At 40.9% G+C, this 14,326-nt stretch overlaps 1 long non-coding RNA gene across 1 annotated transcript in view; it reads left to right on the top strand.

Annotated features, from left to right (window-relative positions):
- LOC105071420 (uncharacterized) overlaps positions 1–14,326 on the top strand; it is a 97,600-nt gene that overhangs the window by 44,537 nt on the left and 38,737 nt on the right. The window lies entirely within an intron of this gene.

Raw genomic sequence — 14,326 nt, 5'->3', positions numbered from 1 at the left:
GTCCAGCAGGAGACCTGGTGGCCTGCCTGCTCTGGGCCACTGATGCCCCTTTGCTCCCCAGGAATGTGCAGTGGGAAAGGGGTTTGCTTGTGGCAGCAGTGCAGCTGCTCTGACCTCTCCCCACACCCTGTTCTCACAGATTATTCAGGCAGTTCAGTGTCATGGGTTCAGGAACGAGTTTGTATCCTTCACAAAGCAGCTACTTAATTTAATTAAATAGATGATGTAATGTTCTCCGCCTCAGTTTCCCCATCTGTAATGGAAATAATGACACATGTCTACATCACGGCATTATTGTAAGTTTAGTTCATGTAAACTAATGCTTAGCACCTGGTAAACACTCAGTACACTTAGCTGTCATCCTTGTCAGGCCAGTCATCTTCTCCCAGCTTGTAAGCCTCACTCTCCCATTCTATTCTTACTCACCAGCATCTCCTGGGGAGGTATCCCCACTCCATTGCTCTGAAATGGAGTTTCAGGATCAGCTTTTGTGACTGAGTGATGCCTGTCCACAAGGCTCAGGCTCAGTGGTGCTGAAGACAGCCCGCTTCCCAGGGGAGAGAAAACACTTTTCCCCCATTGCTATTTTGCTCATTTTGCAATTCCCAGGGTCCCTTCATTTCAGTTTGTTTGAGAACCTAGATTGCATACTCAGGTCACTCTAGAGTCAAATCTGGAGTTTGGGAAGGCAGGACCAAGAGGACATCCTTCAGACTGGAAGTTTGAGGATTTCACAGAAAAGACTCTTGAGTTTATAGCGTCTCTATAGCAGAAGGAAACAGCTATCCTGAGGTTAAACACAGGGCACCAAATACCTCACTCCTTGTCTTTCCTTCTTCCCTTCGTGCCCCTACCAGTAAAAAACATGACAAACAAAAGCATGACCAAAAGAAAACAATAAACTCAGCCCTAGCCAATAAAATCTTACATGGACGGATGCTCAAAAACTCTGTTGTTTACCTGAAATTCATGCTTCACTGGGCACTGTCTCCTACCTGCAAACCCACTGTTACATACCTTGGTAGCCTCACAATTTTTTCACCGCACGGTCCAAGGGTAAAAGAGCTGATAAAACAGAAAATACAAGCTGCAACAGTGGATTAAAGCCCCATTCATTTCTTTAGGAAGAGAACAGACAGGAAAAGAAAACACCCAGCAGAGCCTGGATGGAGCAAGAGAACTTAGAAAACTCAAGGACGGCATTTCCACACTTGCTGCTCTCGGCCTTCGGGTTTCTCAGTGAGAGATTACGTGGTTTGTATTTCTAGCCCTTCCCTGTGGAACACAGCTGTGCCAGAGGGACAGATGCCTGCCTCTGCCTCCAGTCCCCGGAGTCCCACAAATGACCCCATGAGAGAAAGAACTCAGCATCACTTTCAAGAACTTCTGTTTGGAAACAAAGGGTAAAGTCATGCTGTGTCAAGGTCAAGAGCAAGCCCGTTCTTGTGCATTTGAAAGGTATCAGAATTCAAGCCCAAATGCTTCCAACCACAGAGGAAAGGAAATGACAAAACTTCTGGGGAGCGTTCCTTCGAATACATCAGACAGGGGCCTCTACCTCCATTCCAGACAAAGGGCCTGTGGCAAAGACAGCTTTCACTTTCTGCATTCAGCCCCATTCATTCTTAATTTTGCAAATCACCAAGCTCTGGAGACCTACCAGGGGTTGTTTTCTCTAATAAGTAGGTTCATTTTTGTATGCCCGGCAGTCTCTGCTATTATCCATGTACACCATCAAAGCTGGATTATGTGCCTTAGAAAATAATTGAGGTCTGAAATGAGAAACCAGGTTGTGTTGGCAGGCCTGAAAGCAGATCAGAGCCCAGCTTGGAAAGGGCTTTGCAGAGATGTCTCCATCAACGGTCAGCCAAGAGGATACTCAACAGCTAAATTTGCTCTGTGTCCCCAAAGCATGTCTTACGTGTCCACACTGACGCCACTTCTGTCATTTCTTATAATCCACAAGCACTCTGGACAGAAGATTTGCCCTACTGAGAACTAATAGAAACTCACATGTCCGAGCGCCTTTCAAAATTAATTGTGATGTGAGCTGCTGTGAGTACTCAGCAGGAAAGGAGAAACACACAGGCAAGGAACTCATTTTCAAAAGTGAAGAAACATAAGATTCCAGGATGAAGGCTTGGGTGACAGGTCTCTGAGTCATCCCAAAAGCATGTTCTTAGATGCCTCTGGTATGCCCAGTTCTTTGATTCTTGCACTGATTCACTCCACAAATATTTACTGAGTAGCTGCTGTGTTATAGTTACTCTTCTAGGCACCAAGGGAGAGTGGTGAACAGTGTAAACCAGGTCCCTCTCTGGAGTGGGGAGATGGGGCAGGGAATGAACAAGTAAACGAAGCAAGGACTTTTCAGAACTTGATGAGTGTCGTGAGCAAATTAAAAGAGGGCACTGTGACTGCTGAGGGGCTGCAAGAGAGAATCATTTCGACTAGGGGTTCAGGGAAGGCCTCGCCAAGGACTAACATTTGCACTTAGAACTGAAGGCTGGAAGGAGCTGACCATTTGAGCATATTCCTGGGACAAGGAAAGATGAGGGGACACAGTTCGCCCAGCCTGTGACTGAGTTAGATTCATTAAAAAATAATTAGTGACCAATGAGAGGCAAGAGGGTAGAGGACTTTTTTAAAAATTTATTATTATTATTATTTTTAATAGAAGGACTAGGGATTGAATCCAAGACCTGTGCATGCTGAGCGTGCACTCTACCACTGGGCTATACCCTCCCCCAGAGGACTTTAGGAGAAATGATCACTGGGGAGAAAAACTAGTTAAGGACTAGCTCATGAATTTGGACCCTTCCACTGACCTGGAATGGATCTGGGGAAGTGGAGCAAAGGTGGATAGGTAGGCACTGGGCAGTAATGATGTGGGCTTAACCTCTCTGATGGGCGCAAGGGGCCCAGGGAGTAGGGGCCAAGCATGCCATTGACAGGGATGTTAAGATGCTCGGAATGGGGAGGGACCTTCAGGTACCCTAGTCCCTTGCTCCTCGTGTGGTCTGTGGACTGGCAGCATCAGCATCACCTGGGAGCTCATTAGAAATGCAGAATCCTGGGCTCCATCCCAAACCTGCTGAGTCAGAATCTGCACTTTAACAAGATGCCCAGATGATCTGGGTGCACATTACACTCTGAGAACCACTGCCGCAGCCCAGTCCTCTCATTTGAGGGATGAGGGAACAGAATTCACCTAGTCCCCATTGTCATGTGCTTACATGTGTGAGAGGAGAGAGAATGTTGCTTTTAACTGTTGGTTTCAAAGAGTGCACCGGGGGTATCTGACACCTGTGGGCAAATGTGCGTTTCTTACATAGGACAGCAGCATGGTATTTAGCCCAGGTGGAAGAGGAAATGAACACTCAGTGGCTTTTGCAGGTGTATGCATCTGTCTGGGAAATGGGTTTGGCAGGTGTGAGGCCAGATCCAGCTATCTGAAAGGTCAGGTGTTCTCTGCTGTTAGATTACTCTTTGGATTCAGGCCATTTATACTCCAGTAACTCTGTCCCTTCTAGTTGTGTGATACTAGATGTACTGTTTGACACCTGCGTGTCTGAGTGTAGTGGTATTGTCTGACTCTTCTAAGGTTGTTGTGGGGAATAAATGAGATCACCAGGGCAGCTTGGAGAAGCAGTTGTGGGGAAGAGGCCTGCTGGTCCCCCATCATTTCCACCACCCGAAAAAGCACTCCTAAATGAACATATAGAAGTGAGAACTGAGTACGTGCTATAAAAATGTTCCCCATTCAGCCACATCATGGTCCCTAAGCCTATTCTATACAGAAATTTTGGAGCTGCCAGGGTAGATGTTGCTTGGGGCACAGGTGTTGAGGCTGGGAAAGCATTGGCCACATGTTAGTGGTGGTGGTGATAATGGTGACTCTGGCTAGAGAGCTCATTACATGCTGGGGACCAGAGGTGCAATGGAGGCAGAAGCTTCCTATGCAGTTTGGGTCAGATCCCAAAGACAGGGAGAGCTTCCCAGAGTGCTTTGCGGTTTGGAATGAGTCTCAGGCAGGCGACAGTGATGCCCACTCTCTCACCTCTTCTGAGCTGCGACACTCCTGGAGTAACTGTATTTTGAGGCTGGCCTGGGTTTCCTCGATCTCACACTGGGGCCATTGCAACCATCATGGGAAGCCCCCAGTTTGCTTCATGATTCAGGACTTCAGGTCGGGGCCCTGGCATTACCTCACTCTGTTTTGGAATCCCCGCTGCTGAGTTATTGAACATGTAACTATGGAATCTTAATGTCTGGGGCTCACAATCGTGAGAAGGCCAAAGAGGAATTCATTTCACATTTGAAGGAGGTACCACCCAGTTATTTTTTTATTATACGGCCCTTTCAGATGACCCCACTGCAACAACTATAATACATTCATATTCTTTCAGAGTATAAATACAGTCCTAGCAAAAGAGAAGATGGCCTGCTCCAAATAAGCATCCGAAAGCACATGTGTATCTAGTACATCAAACCAGCACTGATGGAATATTTTTATCCAGTGAGACTCTTCCGATCTAATCAGGACCACAAAAAAAGTTACATGATTAAAATGGGCTCAAAGTCATATTAATATAAATTTTTTTCTGAAGAGGAGAAGCACACATTTTCCACACTAAATTCAATTTTGAATTTCTATCAAATCTTACAATAATATCAGCTGGTTTTTTATTCTGAAGAAGACAGAAGTATCGTTACATCAGAAAAGCATCACAAGTATTTGCTAGCTAGAAAGAGGCCAACATGACTCCTTGACATGCGAAGTCAAGTGATGACACAGCTTGTTACAGAGCTGAAATATTGTACAGTATATTGGAAAATGAGATGCAGAAAAAGCAGAGATAATGCTTTTTTGGTCTGGTCTGTATTATTCTCCAAAGCCACTTCCTCCAAGGATTAGGGCTCGGCTACAGGAAGATCTGTAGAGCTCTGAACATTCACAGCAGATCGTGTAAGAGCTGAGTATATTCAGCTCACCAGAGTGAGGCTGTGCCGCAGATTTCCTTCAGATTCTTCCCAATCAGTTAGACCTTCTAGCTTTTGATGACATTAATATTAATGAGACGAGATAAAAATGATCCTTTCTGGAAATTTGGTACCAATCAATGTTACAGCTCTATATTTTGGCCAAGGAAAGGATGTTTTTCCTATTTTCACAGATAAGTATATTACCATCAGGACTGCGAGTCCACAACCCCAGGGAGGAGAATGAGAAAAGATGGTCATTTGCAGGGGTCACTTTAAAAGCGTAGGCATCTGAACGTATGTTTAATGGCTTACTTCAGAAGTACTAGAACTCAGAGAGTATCTACAGCTTCCCTTTGTAAGCAGTAAAGGAATCTATCCAGGAGTCTATGAAGGCTGAGGGGACAGGTCGGGGGTTGGGGCGGGGGTGCTGGGCAGGACAAGGAGTCCTGCTTCCCAAGTCAGAGGAAGTTACAATTACAAAGCTCTAGGGATTCCATCAGTGGAACTGGCTCTCTGGTTTTCAGTGCCTGTCACTACTGGCATGTAGTGACATCAAAAAGTCAGCTAGTCTTTCCATCTCTAAGCAAGGTGGGGTTCCAGACCATGTCAAAATGATCATTTCTGTACCTGTTTCCTGGGTGATCCTTCACCTCACAAGGTGAGGTGGAGACTGAAAACGTCCTATTTATTTAAAGGATGTGGAAAGTCAAACTAGATAGTTTGATTCCCTCTTTGCTTTTGCAGTCATAAAAATCTCAAGGGCATATTGCATAACCTCTTGGACATAATACATATTAATGCAGTATTTAAATGATGCATAATGTTGAAGAGTTGGTATTGAGTGATGTGATTTGAAGAAAGTACTAGATGGCTTTTAAAGATTCCTTCCTGCTTTCTGGTCCATGGTAGTCTCCCGGAAAGCTGTGGAAACAGGAGCCGGGTCATTTCTGTAATGTTCATGAGGCCACTGTGTTTTCTAGAAACCCTGACTTATACAAAATGTAGTACAATTACAATGTCCCCAAAACACAAGCTATTGGGTTTGGTTTTATACCACTCTGGACTTTGCCCCTACTTGGATTAGTGATTCTCAGACTTCTTCAGGAGGTGGGATATTTGAAAATCTCAGAGCTCTCCTTGGAACGTTTTGAGATACCAAACAATAAATTTGTATATTGTTTTCCATTGAATCACAAGCCCTCTAACGTTAGACTCTTACATGGGAATATAGTACGCATCACATGTTGAAGGAGTGCTCGTGGGAGGAAGCCTTAAAGCTGTGGACCTTTGATGACATTTTTTTTCCCCTAAAAATTGGGAAAGAACACAGTCATTTATTTGAGCCATGGGACGCTTTGACCTAGTTACAAACACCAGTATTCTCCAAGAATATAATTTTTAAAACACGGGCTTAGCAATCATGATGGTCAGATAGCTAAGAATCTGTCTTCTGCCATTATTTTTGCTTTGGCCACTTAACATGTTGACTCTCAGGACCACACTGCAAACGCATACCTGTTTCTGATTGTCTGTTCTGCCACACTGCTTTTCAGGTTTCTCTAGCTCATTAACTACCTTGTTTCTCTGGACAATACCCCAGAGGTATTAGTGGGCACTTTTTCCCAGTTGAATCTATTTTTTAAAATTTCCTAGCGCATTTTCTTTATCCAAGCAAATCCTTTGCCATCATTTCTGTATCCTTAGGGGTGTCTGTGACACCTCCTTGGTTTTGTGTCAGCATTAGTTAGGGTGCTGTTTACTGCCTTCTCCTGATCATTAGTGAACTAGGTGAGGTTCAGGCTCACCAGGGGAATTTCCCTGCTGGTTATTTGTATTCCACACCTCACTGTCCTCAAAGGGACAAGCACCTCAGGCTTGTATTGTTTGAAGACAGAGAAAGGGTTCAACCCACACAGAGTTTAGCTTTGAAGAAACATTTTGTGAAGTCTCTCTCTACCTAAATCAGGTAATAAGCTCACATCCAATTCTAACAACCGTCTCTGTTTCTAGCTGTGGGATGGTATCAGGAGTGTTCAGTCCACAGATTATCTCACACTTTTTCATCACAGGCTCTCTGTATGAAGTGGGTGACAGGGGACTAGCTGTTTGTGAAGTTCTCTAGGAGGCTTTCTGCGGGGGGGGTCCTGCCTCCAGCCCCCACTCTTGAAGGATTCAGGCAAGAGGATCATCAGCCTCGGGAGGGAAGCCTTTCTTCCTCACTCTTCAGCCTCTCCAGCCTCCCTTTTCTTCTCAGCAGGCCCAGGGATGGCACTTAACTGCTTCTCTTAGTAGCCAAGTAGCCGCCACCATCCATCCAATCTCCTTCTGGGGATTTTTCTCTCCCAAACTCATTCTCAGTGGGGTTGTCTCTTCCTGGCTAACCCCTTTCTCACACCCTCCAAACAAATGCACCAACATTGTTTTAGAGCTTTTCTGTCGATCACATGGGCCAAGAGCCTACTTAACATACATAGCACTCCTGAAGAATTGATAGGGATATCCGGATCTTCCAGACCATGAGACGGGGTATGGATGTCTCCTTGGCTTTGTTGTAGGGTATATTTTATTTCTGAGAATGTGGTTTGTCCATCCCCACCTTCTTGCCTCTGGTCTGCAAAGACTGCACACATCCGTTCTTCATCACAGCCCCTCTTCCCGGCACGGTGGGCCTGATGAGTCGGGACAGAGCCTTAACTGCCTGCTGGTCGTACAAATCTGGGTCATTCCCACCTCAGAGACCTTCTGGATTGGAAAGATGGTCCCGGCCTCAACCCGGAACATGTTTTTTCTGTTTCTGATCCTCACTCGCTCACCACTGTCCATGCTCTACCTTCCGGTCAGATATTTTAAGATTTCAGGCAAATTGTCCCTTCATTCAACGAGAAAGTAAGCTCAGTGAGAGTAGATACTTGGTCTTGTTCAGTGCCATGTGCTTAATGCCAAGTAAAGTGACTGATAAGTATCTGTTCCATGTACAAGACAGGGAGTGGATTTGTGGGCAAAAGGGAAGTGTGCAGAGTTGAAATGGAAATATTAGATAGCATCCCATTAACCAAGGAGCCTGTCTAAGTACAAAAATTGGAAGGAAGGTCTAATATTTGAATCACTGAAGGGATAGACCACTTTTCTGGACATAAAGACTCAGTATTGTAAAGATGCCAATTATTCCCTTAGCTTAATGCAATCCCATTAAGAATGTGACTGGGTTTTTCGTTTTTACATATCAACGTTATTCTAGGGACCTACTCAAGAGAAATGAGAATGTATTTCCACATAAAACTTGCATGTGAATGTTCACAGCAGCATTTCCCATAATAGCTAAAAAGCGGAAACAACTCAAATGCCCATCAACTTGTAAATGGGTAACCAAAATGTGATCCATCCATACAATGAAATACCCGACTCAGCAATAAAAAGGGAGGAAGTATATACTGACATGCTACACCATGGGTGACTTCAATAACGTGCTCCGGGAAGGAAACCAGATGCCAGAGATCAGATATTGGAGTTGATCACTCCGTGTATATGAAAAGTCTAGAAAAACAAATCTGTAGGGACAACAGGTAGATTTGTGGTTACCTAGGGCTGGGGGTGGAATTGAAGAGTGACTGCAAATAGGTCCAGGGTTTCTTCTGGGGGTGATAGAAATGTTTTAAAATTAGATCAAGGTGATGGTTGCACAACTCTATAAATATACTAAAAACTGTGGAATTGTATACCCAAAATGGATGGATTTTTTATTATGTAAATTATGTCTCCGTAAAGCAAAATTGAAATTCTAAAGTTTTTCTAGAAGAATAGAATGATATGAGGAGCCAGGGCATTTTGGGGGAAAAAAAAAGCAGTGACAGGACACTAATTATATCCTTTGGAAAGTCTTAGAAGGAGACTTTCTGGATTAAAGGATATACATAAAATGAATAATAACAGTAATTGAATACCACATATCCAGAATTGATACTAAATGAACCTGGCTCAAAACTTCACACCTTAAGATGTAATCTAAAGTAGATTAGAGTTTAAAGTAGAATATAAAATTATAAAATGTTTGGAAGAAAACAGGAAAAAATCTGTGGGACAGATTTGGGCTTGGTTAAGAGTTCTTAAACATCCATAATCCATACAAGAAAAAATAATCAATAAATTAGACCTCATCAAAATTAAAATATTTTGCTCTGTGAAAGATTGATCCTGCTAAGAGTATGAAAGAAATAAGCTACAGGCTGGGAGAAAATATTTGTAAACTATGTATCTGACAAAGGACTCATATGTGTAATATATAAAGAATTCTCAATAATCAGCAGTTAAAAAGACAATCCACTTAGAAAATGGGCAATAGACATGAGCAGATATTTCACCAGAGAGGATGTCTGAATGACAAAAAAGCCCAAAAAAGATGTTCAACATCACTAGCCATTAGAAAAATGCTAATTAAGACTATAATAAACTATCACTACATTTCTACTAGAACCACTGAAATTAAAAAAAAAAAAAAGACAATACCCAATGCTTGTGGTGATGAGAAGAATTGGGATCTCTTACAGATTGCTGCTGTGACTGTCAAAGGGTATACAGTCACTTTTTTTATTGAAGTATAGTCAGTTAAAATGTGTCAATCTCTTGAGTACAGCACAGTGTCCCAGTCATGCATATACATACATATGTTTATTTTCATATTTTTCCATTAAAGGTTATTACAAGATATTGAACATAATTCCCTGTGTTATACAAAAGAAACTTTTTAAAAATCTATTTTTTATATATAGTAGCTAACATTTGTAAATCTCAAACTGCCAAATTTATCCCTTCCCTCCTCCTTTCCCCGGTAATGATAAGATTGTTTACTATGTCTGCCAGTCTTTTTCTATTTTGTAGATGAGTTCATGGTGTCCTTTTCTTTTTATATTCCACATATGAGTGATATCATATGGTATTTTTCCTTCTCTTTCTGGCTTACTTCACTTAGAATGATGATCTCTAGCTCCATCCATGTTGCTGCAAATGGCATTATTTTACTCTTTTTTATGGCAGAGTAGTATTCCATTGTATAAATGTACCACGAGTTCTTTATCCAGTCATCTGTCACTGGACATTTAGGTTGCTTCCATGTCTCGGCTGTTGTATATAGTGCTGCTCTGAACATTGGGATGCATGTATCTTTTCGCATTAGACTTTCAATGGGTATAGTCACTCTTAAAATTATTTAGTGGCTTTAAAAAAATTAATACTCTTTTAACATACGACCCAGAACTTCACAAATCTGGGCATTTATCCCAGAGAAATAAAAACTTAAATCCACACAAAAACATGTATATAATTGTTTGCAGCAGCTTTATATGCAATAGCCCCAAATTGGAAACAACAGTGTCCCTCCATAGGTAAATGGCTAAACAGACCACAGTACAGCCACAGCATGGAAGATTACTCAGCAACAAAAAGGAACAACTTTTCATAGATGCAACAACTTGGATGGGTCATTATGCTGAGAGGAAAGAGCCAATCTCAAACAGTTCCTATTGTGTAATCCGTTCTGTAACATGCTCTGAAATGCCAGGATTATAGAGATGGAAAACAGATTAGTTAGTGGTTGTTAGGGGATGTGGATGGTGGTCAGGGGTCAGGAAGATGGGGGGCGGGGAGCTGTGTGTAAAGTGGGAGAGCAAGGGAGATCTTTGTGGTGATTAACTAGTTTTGCACCTTGATTGCAGTGACACAGCTCTACACACACATCATACCAGTGTCAGTTTCCTGGTTTTGATGTACTGCAGTTATGTAAGACATAACACTGGGAAATACAGGATGAAAAGTACATGGGACCTCTCTGAACTATCTTTGCAGCTTCCTGTGAATCCATAATTATTTTAAAATAAAAAGTTTAGAAAATTGGTGAAGAAAAAAGATGTGCAGATACAAATGTATTATAAAATTATAATTAGAGTTTAATTATTAACTTTAATTATTAAAGTTCTAATTAAAAGAATGCATAATTTAAAATAAATAGATGGGTAAAGAAGTGGAAGATTTTAACATGTTAAAAGTGGTATTTTTCTGAATAGGTCAATATTTTTTAATATATCTTGTTAGGTTAGGTATTTATTGAAAAAAAAAGTTAGGTCCCTGCTTTTCACTATACTCCAAAATGAATTCCAGATGGATTAAACATTTAAAAGTTAAAAACTAGACCATAAAAAATTAAAGAAAATATATATTGGATCACAGGATAATGAGATTCCTTTTAACCAGGAATCAAAGACCAAAGTCATAAGGAAAAAAATTGACAGTTTGCACTACATAAAAATTTTAACATTTTAATTAATGAATATCAAAAAGAAAACTCAAGAACAAAGAAAGAGGAAAAAATTTCAATATAGTCACCAAAGAGTTGATATCCTTAACATATAAAAATGTTCCCAATACCTAAAAAAGATCTTAATTAGAAATAAGGGATAAATGGAAAAAAACAGATAATTCATAAAGTAAGAAATTCAAACATATAGACAGGAAAAGTATTAATTTCATTAATAAGAAAAGTAGCAAATTTATTAATATGATTTTATGTATCTTAAAATTAATAATTGTATTTCAATATAATATTCACCTTTCAAAATGGCAAAAAATCCCTTTTTCTAAAAGATAATATTCACTGTTGCTCAGAAATTAGGAAAATGTATTTGTATGCAGTGCAGTATAAGTCTTAAAATATGCATATTCTGAGCAATTTCACTTTTAGGGATTTAACCTACTACTAATGGTAATAATGACAAAAAATTACAGCACCGATATTAGCTAATACATGTGGTACTTTCCATGTGCAGGCATTTTCCTAATCACTGTGCACATGTTGTCTCGTCCTCACAACACAGGCAGGTTTTGCCAGTGAGAAAACTGAGGTCCATAGAGGTTAAGTATTTACTGAAGGTCACATGGTTGATGATGGGTCGAGCCAGGATTTGAACCCAGCAGTCAAGCCCCAGAAAAGATGCTGTTAATTACTGAACCATACTCCCTCTCTTCCTAGGAAAATAATCAGAGATAGATGCAAAGATGTTTGTACATGGATGTCCATCACTGTTTCCTTTACCATGGTGAAAACTAGAACCGCTTTAAGATGGCAAAGTAGAAGATGGGTTAGCTAACTGAAGGGCTGTATCCATCCATTGTACCAAAATCAGCATCCATTAGAAACGATGCTGTCCAGTTATCAAAAGTAGGCTACTGAACTTTTTTCTGTGCAGGGCCAGGTAGTGAGGACATTGGCTGTGTCCGCCAGATGGTCACTGTCACAGTTTTCCAGTCTGCCTTTTTAGCACAGACAGCATGGGGACCAGTGAGTGCAGCCATGCAGCACTGAGACTCAGGATGGTGTCTAAGAAAGCTTTCATGTTATTGATGGAAGGACACCTTCCAGCCTGGTGATGGTATTCAGCTTGCTCAGCGAAGTAGAGCACCAAAAAGAGCCTGAGTCCTCAGTGCAACTCAGAGCCAGTGCCCCAGTCCTATACTGCCCATTCATTGTAGGGGAGAAACAAAACCCCTCCATATGATTAAGCCATTGTTAGTTGGGTTTTTGTCATGTGTGTCCAAAAGCATTCCTAATGCATACAAAACGGTAGGGAAATTAAACGTTTATAATTTTGCCTGAGACGAGCCCTGGCCTCCCAGAATTTCAGTTTTCTCTTTGATGGAGCCTAGAATGAAGAACAGTGCAGAGAAGCACATCAAAATTGCACTCAGTGAGGGGACTTCATAGGTAGTTTTTTTCCCACTTTTTTCTTTGTGTATTTTTCTTTTTCATGTCAAACACTTCCAAAGTGATCATGGATATCTTTTGTAATTACAGTAAAAAAGAAAATATGAATAAAAACAGCTCTTGTGAAGGAATTCTCGATCTAACTACAAGATACGAAATGCCAAACACATGGACAAATGAAGAAATGGACACAGATTAGATAGAACGGATCAGTGGAGAACAAATTAGTGGTTTGCAGGGGTTAGAGATGGTGAGGAGTAGGGATGGGTGTGGTGATAAAGGAGTAACATAAAGGAACCTTGTGGTGATGGCGGAGTTAAGTATCTTGATTGTTGTGGTGGTTACACGAAACCACAGATGTGATAGAACTGTACAGCTACACACACACACACACACACACACACACACACGAAAGTACATATTTAACTGGTGAATGTCGTGTAAACTCTGTGGATTGTTATCAATGCTACTTTCCTGGTTTTGGTATTGTTATATAGTGATACAAGAGGTTAACACTGGGGATTGCTGGGTGAAGAGTTCACAGTACCTATCTTTGCAGCTTCTTGTGAATTTGTAATTATTCCAAACTTAAAAGGGTTTCAAAAACTTTTAAAAACATGAAAGTTTGTAGTTTAGCCAAAGTCATTATAGGTTTCCGAAGCTAAGAAAGAAGCAAAGCTTACTTATCCTGTGCCTAGCACTGACTCGTGAGTTCTAGCAAAAGCATTTTTCTGGAAGTAAATTCTAGCCAGCGTCTCTATTCCTCCCTGAAAGCAAGCTAGGAAACAAATTAGGCTAAAAGTATTTGTCACTTAACTGTCAGTGGTCAACACTTTGCTTGTCTACCCTCAGGGCTGGGAGACTCTCAGCACATTTAGCACCTGATGCTAACCTTCTAAAAGCCACCTGGATTATTTCTGGGAATAGACTGAGGTACTTCTTTTTTTAAAATTCCTGGCTTCATAATGAAAAAATAAAAGATTAAAAAAAAATATATATATACATATACATATATATATGAATAATGTAAGTACCACACAGCATGAAGTAAGGATTAGAAATAACAGTCAACAGTGTCATCTATTAAAGTTTTTGAGACAGTAATGGATTCATCCCTGTATACATCTTATGTTTATTTTTTAAGTATTTTATAATCCTCTTGATTCTGTGGAGTTCTTTACAAGGTTTGCTTTCTTCCAGTCATTGAAGTTTTTTTTTTTTTTTTCCTGTTGATTCCTTCTATGTTTCAGTGCCAGTTGAATCGAGTGGTCCTCTTACCACTTTGAGTTTTAAAGGAAATGCAGAGCTGAATATTTGCCTTGGGATACATTTCCTCCTCCTCCTCCCATTTCTCTCTTTTAGAAGCATCTGCAGTCCATCCACCAACATGGCGAGCCTACTTGCGTGTATCTGTCTTTCCTTCCTATCTATTGCACTGAAGCATGGGCCCAAGTAAGATTCCTGAGAAGGAGCAGGATTCTGAGCTGCCTAGAGCACAAAATACATTAAATTCCTAACTTGTCTTGGGCAAAAATTTTATTTTTTTTAATTTTAATTTTTAAGTTTTTTAAAATTTAAGTATAGTCAGTT

This window comes from Camelus bactrianus, chromosome 24 (genome assembly GCF_048773025.1).
Source record: "Camelus bactrianus isolate YW-2024 breed Bactrian camel chromosome 24, ASM4877302v1, whole genome shotgun sequence".
Classification (NCBI taxonomy): domain Eukaryota; kingdom Metazoa; phylum Chordata; class Mammalia; order Artiodactyla; family Camelidae; genus Camelus; species Camelus bactrianus.
This window is presented reverse-complemented; position numbering and strand designations above follow the sequence as displayed.